The 11,187-nt window shown below is 39.6% G+C and overlaps 1 pseudogene; it reads left to right on the top strand.

Moving 5' to 3' along the window:
• Positions 1–2,132: 2,132 nt before the first annotated feature.
• On the top strand, positions 2,133–7,187 carry LOC106455970 (B-cell receptor CD22-like; annotated as a pseudogene).
• The last annotated feature ends 4,000 nt before the right edge of the window (positions 7,188–11,187 follow it).

Here is an 11,187-nt window from a genome sequence, read left to right on the forward strand (position 1 = left end):
GTAGTTCAGTTCACCTGACACTCGGACCGGCGGCCACCTCGGGTCTCTCCTCCTCCTGCCTCCCCTTTCTCTCATCCACCTGCTGGCCTTTGTGGAAGCTCCGCCATAGCCACCACCAAACAACTGAGTTATTTTTACACATCTGCCAGCTTCTGGCCAATCCACCACCTCTCATTGTTCATGCCGTTACAAAAAAAAAAAAAAGTCATCAGCCCACTGGGCAAATGCTTGGGATGTAGGATTTGATGTGCGATACCACTGATTTCCTTTCCGATCTGATACCAAGTAAAATTCAGGGTGTTATCGACGATACTGATCTGATACCGATACTTTGTACAATAACGTATTTTATTTATTGTATCTTTTATTGTAGCTTCATCATGATTACAGGACATGAGATTACTTATTCTTATCACTTAATAATGCAGAATTCATCATATAGAAATAAAATGTTGCCTGCCTGCAGCACTAAAGGACTCCATGAGAGACGTCTATCTCCCCCTAGCAGCACCTGTCCCTGTCCACTCCTCCTCTTCAGTTCCCCCTTAACATACGCTCGTTATATTCTGTGATATGATTTACTCTGAAGTGTTTGACGAGGTTAGTGTTGTTGCCACAACACCTCACTTTTTAACCACATGTATCGCAAACCACATCTCGGCTGTTTGTGGAGGTAAAATACTTCCGCACATGACTCCATTTACGCTCAGCCATTGCTGTGAGTGCGCACGCCAAAGTGCTGCGACACATTTATACAGCTGTATTTTGCACATGACTATGAAAGGCGGAAGAGGAAGTAGTTCCTTCCAATGTAGACAATCTGAATGATATAGTTTCTTTCCACTGTGTTCCTGTTAATGATAAACTACAAATTTACCCTAAATTACTTAAATGTCGATATTTTAATGTGAGAATCGATTCTAGAACATAAATAACTGGTATTGGAGGAGTCGATATTTCAATATCGATCCGCACATCACTACCGGTATGCCTGATGGCCAGTCCAGCTATGTTAACCTGCAACCAAATCTGCAGCTCCATACAGCAATGTTACGACTTGGATTGTATCTTATAACTTATAACTCTTATGCTCAGGAAAAAAAATAAAGTACCGAAATGTGCGCTGCTTTTCGGTCTGGTTACTGTCTGGTTACTACCGTTTATGCCAGAACTGGTGCCATAATGGCACCGGATACCGGTACCCATCCCTAAACTGGAGGTTGAGATTAAAGCTTTCAGTTATAACCAGTTTTAATCATTTGTGCCCATACATATTCAGAATACTTGTGTGTATAATTACTGTTGATATTGCAAGGATCCGAGATGGGTGGGGTTTGCTTTTCCTGTTTTCTTTAGGTGGGTGAGTGGGTGTGGCCGCAGTTCTCGGGGTGTTCAGCTTGTGGTGTTTGGCATCGTCAAGCTGGTGATGAACAGCGGTGTGCCAGCTGTGCTTCAGCTCTGTGGTAATGGGCTCATTCTGGGAATCTCCAGCTGTAATCTTCGTCTTCTCCTCATCCCTCTGCAGAGCTACTCCTACTAAGATCGCTCGTCTGTTTACTCCGTTTGCCCCCTGGAGAACAGCGTTAGGCACGGATTCCTCACTTCGGACCTTCACGCCGGTGCTTCACCTGCTTACCTGGATTTCTCCTCATCACCTTCCTGCACCTTTCCCAAACGTCCAGCCGCCTGCTCCCATTAATCTAACGTTACTGTGTGTGCGCTTATCACTGGTCTTTGTCCTCTTCCTTTCTCCTCAGGTCCTTCCCGTTCCACCTGCTCACCAAGTGTTTCCATTTTTCTTCTTTAATTCACCATAAATCAACTTTTTCACGTGTTTGTACGACTGAGTTGGTTTGCCCCTTTGAATCCACTCTTAGTGAAACATGACAGATATAATTTCATTCATGTTATTAAATATATAATATAAAAGCACAAAACCTTAGAATAATTCAAGTTAGTAAAGAAGCTCTTTGATGGTTTGTAAGTACTTTGAGACTTTAACGATGTTGTAATCTTTGACTTTCTTTATCAGAGGATATTAACAGGAAGGACAGATAAGTGACTATTTTCCTGCTTCGGTCAGAGCATCATGTGATGCCATGCCCGTAGCAGCTTTGCAACCAAGCAGGCTGGCCTTAGGACGCTTTCTTAAAGAGCATGTTCTCCTTCTGAACTTCCTTCTTTTTAACAGCAGTCAGGCTACATGGTTCACTGTAACTGTGCTAAAACCCCCTCATTTCGTTGTGAAATCACTCGTTCACTTGGTAAGGAAACATTTCACTGTTACTCTCTAAAACTAATAATTATTTATTCTTTAACTTAAATGAAAGACGCATTAAGTAATTTTAAATGTAATATGTATTAAATTTTACTTAGTTGTGTTGTTGTTTTAAATGAACTGTGTGATTATAGATTCAGAGAGATCACTGCTAAGAAAAAAAAATGTTGTTAAATAGGGGAAGTTCTCTGTGAAACAACTTTGTCGGGGCTGTTTTAAAACTTCATGTGTGGAATGATTAGATAAACAGATGTCTTTGTGTTTGTGTGTTAAAATGCAGGGAAGGAGTTTGTGAACATGGTGACAGTCGGCATGTTATCGGTTCTCCTCTTTGTTTCAGGTGAGCCGTTTGTTCACTTATATTGAAATCATTTAAAATGTGAATTTTATTTGGAAGAAAAAGTGACCCTGCAGCTACTTTTTCCAACTGTTATTGTCCTAACTTGAAATTGAAATTCATTAATTGGTAATTTCTCTTTGGTTTGTTTACAAAACAAGAATTTAAATGATTACAGAAGAAGAAGTGGCTGAAGCTACAGCTTGTAACACCTACAGCTTAAGAAAAAAGAAAAAAAGTATATTAAATCAACTACACTTTTAATGTCTAATTTAAAAACTGAATCATGACAAAAGAAAAAGAAATAATCAGTAACCCTTTATGTCTAATTCACCTCTAGATGAGCTCTGTTAAAACCTGTGATTGTGTAATAAACACACAGATACAAAAATCAATGTAATTGAATCATTTAATCAAAGATTATGTTTTAAATCTTGGTGGGACTACAGTACAGTATTAATGTGTGAATAACTTAATCCATAAAATGTATTTACAGGTGCTTTGGCAGACTGTACAAAACAAGCAGCACTCTCCATAACTGCATCAAAGAAGCTGGAAGCACTGAGTGGATCTTGTTTGCAAATCCCATGTAGCTTCAGACCCAAAGACGAACAGACATTTATCAGCACAAGAAAAACCTTTGGAGTGTGGATTAAAAATCAATCCCAATTTGGCAGTAATCAAAACAATGTGATCTTCAACAGTAGTGGAGCAGTTAACACCTATCCAATGAGTATTACTGGGAACCTGAGTCAGAGTGACTGCACCACTCTGTTTTCTAATTTAACCACAAACTACACAGACACATACTTCTTCAGAGTAGAGAGTGAACCATTCAAGGCGACAGCTTCTTGTGATCCTCTTCAAATAACAGTCAGAGGTAACGAATTCTTGCTTTTTCATAGTTAAAGCAAACAATAATTTTGTAGTTTTGTTCTTGATTGTTAGATTTTTTTTCTCTGTCTATGTCTGTTGAGGTTATACTATATTACAGTCACAATTATTGTCTTAATAGCCTGAATGGTGTTTATATTTCCTTATTTATAATGTTTGCTCTGCTCAGGATCTGATTTCTAAAATTATCTATGAATTTTGGATAACGAGATCACAGGATGAAGTTTGAAGATTTAAACATGTATAAAGTGTAGTGTGCTCTTCATTTCTAATATGTTTGTGATTTGAAACCACAGATTCTCCTTGGAGGCCCAGTATTACAATCTCAGGTGATCTGAAGGAGAAGGAGTCTGTCACTATAACCTGCTCAGCTCTCACTCCCTGTCCACACTCCCCTCCTCAACTCACCTGGAATCTCCAACAAGACTCTCACAACAAAACAGAGAAAAACACAGATGGAAGCTTTACAACTAAAATCCAGCAGAACATCACTCTGTCAGACACACATGATGAAAGAAGATCAGCTGCTCTGCCAGATATCCTGTGAACCAAGGAAAAGACACCAAGACAGCAGAGACAGAAGAAACTCTCAATGTTTCATGTAAGACAATCAGAGTTTGTTGTTGGATCCTGTCAACATATCATGATTGATGGGATCCCCATTATTTATCATTCTGTTTATAATGAATAATGGGGATATGTGCTAATCTTTTTCTCCAGATTCTCCTAAAGACACCTCAGCATCCATCAGTCCATCAGGTTTGGTGTTAGCAGGCGGCTGGGTGAACCTGACCTGCTCCAGCAGAGCCAAACCTCCAGTCAGCAGCTTCACCTGGTTCAAGAAGAGCAGAGATGGAGCTGTGAAAGTATCTGAAGGAGAGATTTACAGCTTCAATGTAACAGATGGAGAAGTTTATTACTGTGTGGCCACTAATGATCTGGGTAATCAGACATCAGGAGAGATTCATCTTAATATTTCAGGTAAATGTAGAATGATAGATTAAAAGGCTCAATTCCAAACATTGTGTTTAACTTTAGTCATAACAGATTGATCAAAATAATCAGGAATGGGATAAATCTTTTCAGAAAAATGTAGGTAGTCAGCTGTTCATCACGGTTGAACATCTTCACAAAGTACAAGTGCAAACAGCAGGGGAAAGTAAAATAAGGAGGCTGGACATATATGAATGAACACTGAGTATACCGAGCAGAAAGACTCAACATGTGTTTCTTTAGGAACTGATACGTGGTGGGCTGCTGTTGGAGGGATCCTTGGGATCATCACACTTATTTGTTTGGTTTTCATCATTTGGTAAGTGTCTGTTTCTTAACCTATTTTAATAATTTTTTTTAGCATTGTGAGTAGCTTGTTCATCACTTTGTTTATTTGTTTGTATTAGGTATTTTACAACATTGTCTTATACTTTGCCTAAATACTGTAAATTGTTACATTTTGGGTGAATGTCTTAGACAAAATTAGGATGTTTTGGTGTGCATTTTACATTTATATGGTCGCAGAAGTAGATTTTAAGTGAACATGACATCAAAATCAAACGTAAAGTTGGACAGCTACTCAGGGTTGTGTCATTCCTGCTGGTGGCCACAAGGTGGCAACATAGCACAACATGAGTCCGTTAATGAGTCAGATAATTGTTTGTGCACTGAAGAAACTTCAGGGTTGAGTCAATCATACTTGAACGTTTCAGGAAAGTAATTTTACTATACTATTTTTATATATATATAGATATAGATATATAGATATATCTAGATATATCTATATCTAGATATATCTATCATATATATATATATATATATTTGTTTTTCCCCCCTTTTACTTCTACAGTTAAGCTAAAAGTTGTCTCGTTCCTTTTAGGCGGCTGAAGTCAGTCAAACATGGAGCTTCCGATCAGACACAGGTGGGAAAACTGAACTTTATTGTGGTTTTAACATGATTGCACAATAGTGACTGCAGTCTTTTCAATTCAGTTTAATTTTTTTTATATAACGCCAAGCCAGCTTCATGAAGAGCTTTATAGTGTAAGGTAAAGACCCTACAATAACAGACAAAAAACCCCAACAATCATATGAGGCCCTATGAGCAAGCACTTGGTGACAGCAGGAAGGAAAAACTCCCTTTAAACCAGAAGAAACTTCCAGCAGAACCAGGCTCAGGGAGGGGCCACCATCTGCTGCACCTGGTTGGGTTGAGGGGAGGAAGACACGACAAAGACACCCTGTGGAAGAGAGCCAGAGATTAAACATAATTAAATGGAGAGTGGCATATAAACGCACAGTGAGTGAAAAAGCAACATAATGGGAATCATCCAGCAGACTATACCAACTGCAGTGTAATAAGGGAGGATTCAGGGTCACTGATCCAGTCCTAACTATAGGCTTTATTAAAAAGAAAATCTTATCTTAAAAATCTTAGAAAAGTAGAGAGGGTGTGTGTCTCCTGCATCCAAACTGGAAGCTGGTTCCACAGAAGAGTGGCCTGAAAGCTGAATACTCTGCCTCCCAGTAAGTAAACCAGCAGTCTGAGGACAAAGTGCTCTAATGGGGTGAGATGGAGCAGATTCCTCACTCACATGAAATGCGATTAAACGTCCTGTTTTTTGTGTTTTACTTGCTTTCAAAGCATCAAGTTGCTACTCTGAAGGTATCAAATTATATCACTGATTGAGTCAAACAGAGTTTTCTCCCAGTTCTTCATTACATCTCAAGTTTGGTGTGTTTGATTTCAGAGTCTGTCTCTCCAAGAAGCAGCCAGAACAGCAGAAAATGAAGACATCCATTATGGAGAGATTGACTTCTCCAAGCAGAGACCCGGACCTTCTTTAGACCGATTGCAGGAGAGCACACAGCAGCAGGATTTGGTGTATTCACAGGTCAAAGTGTGCAAGACTCAAAGCAGAGACAGGCCATCACAGACAGCTGATGGCCCAGAGTGTATCTACGCTCAAGTGCAGAAGAAATGAGTGTGGAAGTGTCTGTTGGTGAAAAAGCACTTCCATACAATATTTCTTTTAAAAAGGTACTTTGAAGTGAAGTTTGATTAGCTGTTTATCTCCAGTAAAATATTTATTATTATTTTTTATCATTTCGTGTATTTTTGTGTATTTATCATAAGTTTATCATATATATTTTATTTTTAATGTTCCTAAAATGAAGATGATGCACAGTTATCAAATTTTCTCTTTAATGGCTTGGCATTCAAGTGAAATATACTTTTGTATTTATTGAGCCAAAATATTGTGTTCTTGGAGAAGCAAAACTGCAAAATGTTGCATGAAATTAGCTTCTTACATTTATTAACCTTCCCAAATTAATTTATCATGTTTTACTTATAACCCACAGTAAATATCACACTAACACCCTCACAATTCCTAATACACTGTTTATTTAAAAAATGGGGATGTGCAATGTTTACTTTATTAGGTACACATTGCTAGTATTGGGTTGGCCTCCCTTTTGCCAGTCTTAATTCTTTGTGGCAGAGATTTAACACGGTGTTGGAAACATTTTTCTTAATTTTGCAACATTTTGTATCACAGCTGCTGTGGAAGGCATTTGAGTAAAACTCATTCTATTATTAAAAAAACACAATCTGATATAACCTGAATATTGTGACATGGTTGCTTAGTCTGCTGAATATCCATTACACCACCAACAACCTGACCTGTTATTAGCAAGGATCACTCCATTCTTCCATGATCTTCATGTCGTGCTATCAGAGATGCTCTTCTGTGAGTGGTTATTTGCATAACTTTCAGCTTTCTGTAAGCTTGAAGTAGCTTGACCAATTCTCCTCTAATGTCTGGCATCATCAACATGTTTTTTTCCCCCATCACTCACTGGATGTTTTCCAGTGAGAACCTTACAGATGGCTGTGTGGGGAAATCCCAGTAGATCAGAAGTTTTGAAATACTTAGAGCAGACATTCAAAGTCACTTAAATCACCTTTCTATCTATTTCTGATGTCTACATGCATGAATGCTGCTACACAACTGGATGATTAGATATTTATGTTAACGAGTGAATGTAAATGGCAATACATGGGTTTGTTTGTTAGTGAAAATGAAACACGGTCAGTGAGCCGATGCAAATGTTTTGATGTATGGCTTAACTAGCCAGTACACCTGCAATATCATGATATTTCTGTATTTGACATCCGTACCCTAAATCTAATTTCAGGTACTGGATGCTAACATGCTGCCATTAGGCATACTCAACTAAGGTACTGTAATTGTAATGTTACAGTTTCATAAACAGGTGCGTTTTGTGCCTTCATTTAAACTTTCACAATTTTCATGATTGTTACAGTTTCTCTATTGACCTGGTCTTTTATACTCTGCTTTGACCTCTGGTGTGCCTTAACACCACACAGGCGGAAAACAGTTGGTAAGCAGGTTAACAGGTCTGTGTGCTTGTAGACGATTTGTCACATAGTAATCAAGAAGATGTGACAGATAATGATAAAAGTGAAGAGAGGAAATGAGAAAAAGTGAAAGATGATGAGAGGACAGACTGTTAGAAATGTGTTAGATGACGACAACAAGAGCAGCAAGGCACATATATCCTTAAAGGTGCAAGTGTTTAAGTATAAAGTAGTAGAAGACTGCTGTCCTGCATAAATGTTTAAGAGACTTTGTGAATCACAGTGCCGCTATCTGTCACGTGGTGTGACTACATCATATTATTCCTTTACCTTGTTGCCTTGGAAACACTTTGCCTGCCAGTACTGAAATTTAGTTTAAGTTGAATAACTGATACCTGGTCAGACGTAGAGTGACTATATTATATTTTCTGGACCGTCAAATACAAGAAACTAAACCAGTAAACTGAACATGACACACACCAGACAGGAGACTATCAAAGTAAAACAAACGCACAGAGGGGGACACAGAGGACAGAGACACAAGGGGAACCTAATGGACAAGGAACCAAACAGAGAACAGAAGAACCTCAAAACAGACAAAACTAAAGACTACTAATGAGCCTAAGACATAAACCATAATACAAAAATGACACCAAAACACACAAAACTCAAAACACTGGGTCAAATGACCCAGATAAATGACAATTCCTTCATGACATTATGAACTGTATAAATTACACAATGCTAATATTGATATTTTCAATGTTTTCTGATGTTTTACAGAAAGAGGATTATTACTTATGAGAAGGTTCACTAAAGTCAAGATAAGTTACAACTTTTGTTTGGAAAAGTTCATAATGTAAGTCACCTGTCTGTCACCGGTAGGGAGAGGACTCAGGCACAGACTGGAATTCAAAGTTCAATACGACAGTTAATTTACACAACACCAAGCGCACAATATATACATGTGGGGGGAAAGATCCAGGGGTCCAGGGAGGGAAGGGAAAGGTCCTCTCACATGTGCTCCACCACATAAATCCACACACCAACAATCCAAAGCAGGAAAGTGGGCAGCAGGTTCTGGGAGACTATTCACTAGTGATGGGCAGATGAAGCTTCATGAAGCACTGAAGCTTTTCATCCAATTGGTTCACCCCAGCACAAAGCGTCTTGAAGCTTCATTTGCTCTAGTAGGACACCTACTGGACGTAAAAATATTAGTTGGCATGAATTTGAAGAGTGTGGCCTTTTGCACACAGCCTGTAAATGTCAACAACAAAAGGAGTGTGTAAAACATGTATATTGTAGTGATGGCAGTATACTGTGTATATTTATACTGGCAGTATGGAGAATGATCATTTGGAAATGCTTAAAATGGAAATGATCATTTACTGTGAGGTGAGGTGTGGTTGGGGTGTGGACAGTGGTTGTGCTTTTGTAACGTTGAGGTATGGACAGCTACACACTGAGGCTTTGAGCCTCAGTCCTGCCTGTTCACATTTTATTCTGTAAAAACTAAATTTTCACTGCTTTTATGAGCTTTTTAGTGGGGAGAACATAGCTAGGATTTAATGATTTAACAAATCTTTTAAATCCTTTGTCCTCCACAATGCTAAATGGCTGTGAGTCCTCAATCACCATGCTAACCAGGTCTTCATCTATTTGAGATTGATCTCCTGAGGAAAGACAACAAAAACAAAGCACAAATATAAATATCACACACGTAACTTATTACAGTTGTATAATATTGTTATATCATTTAGTAACATTACTGCATGCTATATTATCATTGCATTTGATGGCTCACCTGGTCTTGCTCCACAGTCGGTGTTCCCCTTATTCTCATGCAAAGCTCTGTAGTGCCTAAGCATGGATGAGGTGTTGTTGTTATATCCCAGCTCCCTGGCACATAGCAAACACTTCACCTTGTACAAAAGTAAAGACAGCTTAACATAAATTGTATTGCACCATCAGTATTATGAAAATACATCTTCTGTAGAAATTTACATACCTTGTTGGGAGTAATAAGATCAAAATGTTCCCACACAGGGGAGGACATCCTCCTCTTCTTAGCTGGCTCCATTCTCTTCTCACTCTCCTCAACCTCCAAACTCTCTCCAAACTCTCACTAACCGCAACTCTCCATCAAACACCTACATTTTGTCTGAGGGGTTTATATCGCTGTCATAGCTCGCGACAAAGTTCGAACCACTTCATGACCCAGTCACGTGGTCCAGCCGGGCAGCGAGGCTTCGGACATCATCATTTTCAGCTCCTCCCATAAATGAAGCAAGCCTCGATACGCGCATCGCGGAAACGCCCCCTCAATTACTCGACACACGCTTTGAAGCCTCGATACAGAACGTCACATCACTACTATTCACAAAGAGAGATAAATCTCAAAAGGCAAACTCACTCATGAAATACAGAAACTAACGCGTCTCAAACAATCATCCAGCGATGAGAAGATCCAAGCCCCAGCCATAAATAGCCATGGAGTAATCAACTGAAGAATTAGAGCCTGGTGCGTGGGCCAAAGGCAGGAGCCTGCAGTGAGCCCCGCCCAGGCAGAGCGACAAGGGGGAGAGAAAGCACAGAGAACACAGAATAACCACAGCATGTGGAGACATGAGATTTGAAATATGAGTGGATTTCAAACTGTGCAGACTGATGCACATAACAAACATTTTTATTAAATGTGGCGATTGAACATTTCTTACGGGCTACCCTAATTACCCTAATTTCTTACCCTAATTACTACAGATTACTGCTAATGGCTTAATTATTTACTTAAAAAATCAGGTGATGATTGAGCAGTATGGCTCAAGAAATGAAGGAGTTGAAAAGAGACCCCTTATGTGTATGTCCCAGTGCTTGAGGCCCCAGTGGTGTTAAATGTGGTTTCTGTCCATGTGTTCAGCTGCTGTTGGGGTGAACAACTGGTTTTCTGCCTGTATAAAGCTGTGTGTCATCTGCAGGAGGAAAAGACAGCACAGGTGGTTTTGACGCCAAGTGGTCAGACTGGGCAGCATCACCTCATCCCCCATCCCACTGAACACTGGTGCTCCACAGGGGTGTGTACTGAGCCCTCTCCTATACTCACTCTACACCTACGACTGCACGGCCACTAACAACTCCAACATCATTGTGAAGTTTGCGGACGACACTACAGTGGTGGGTCTTATCACCAATGGTGATAAGACGGCTTACAGGGAGGAGGTCAGCGCCCTGACCAACTGGTGTCAAGACAACCATCTCACCCTCAACGTCGCAAAGACAAAGGAGTTGATAGTGGACTTC

The sequence above is a fragment of the Pundamilia nyererei genome, unplaced genomic scaffold, assembly GCF_000239375.1.
Source record: "Pundamilia nyererei isolate P.nyererei 1_Seehausen unplaced genomic scaffold, PunNye1.0 scaffold00614, whole genome shotgun sequence".
Classification (NCBI taxonomy): Eukaryota; Metazoa; Chordata; class Actinopteri; order Cichliformes; family Cichlidae; genus Pundamilia; species Pundamilia nyererei.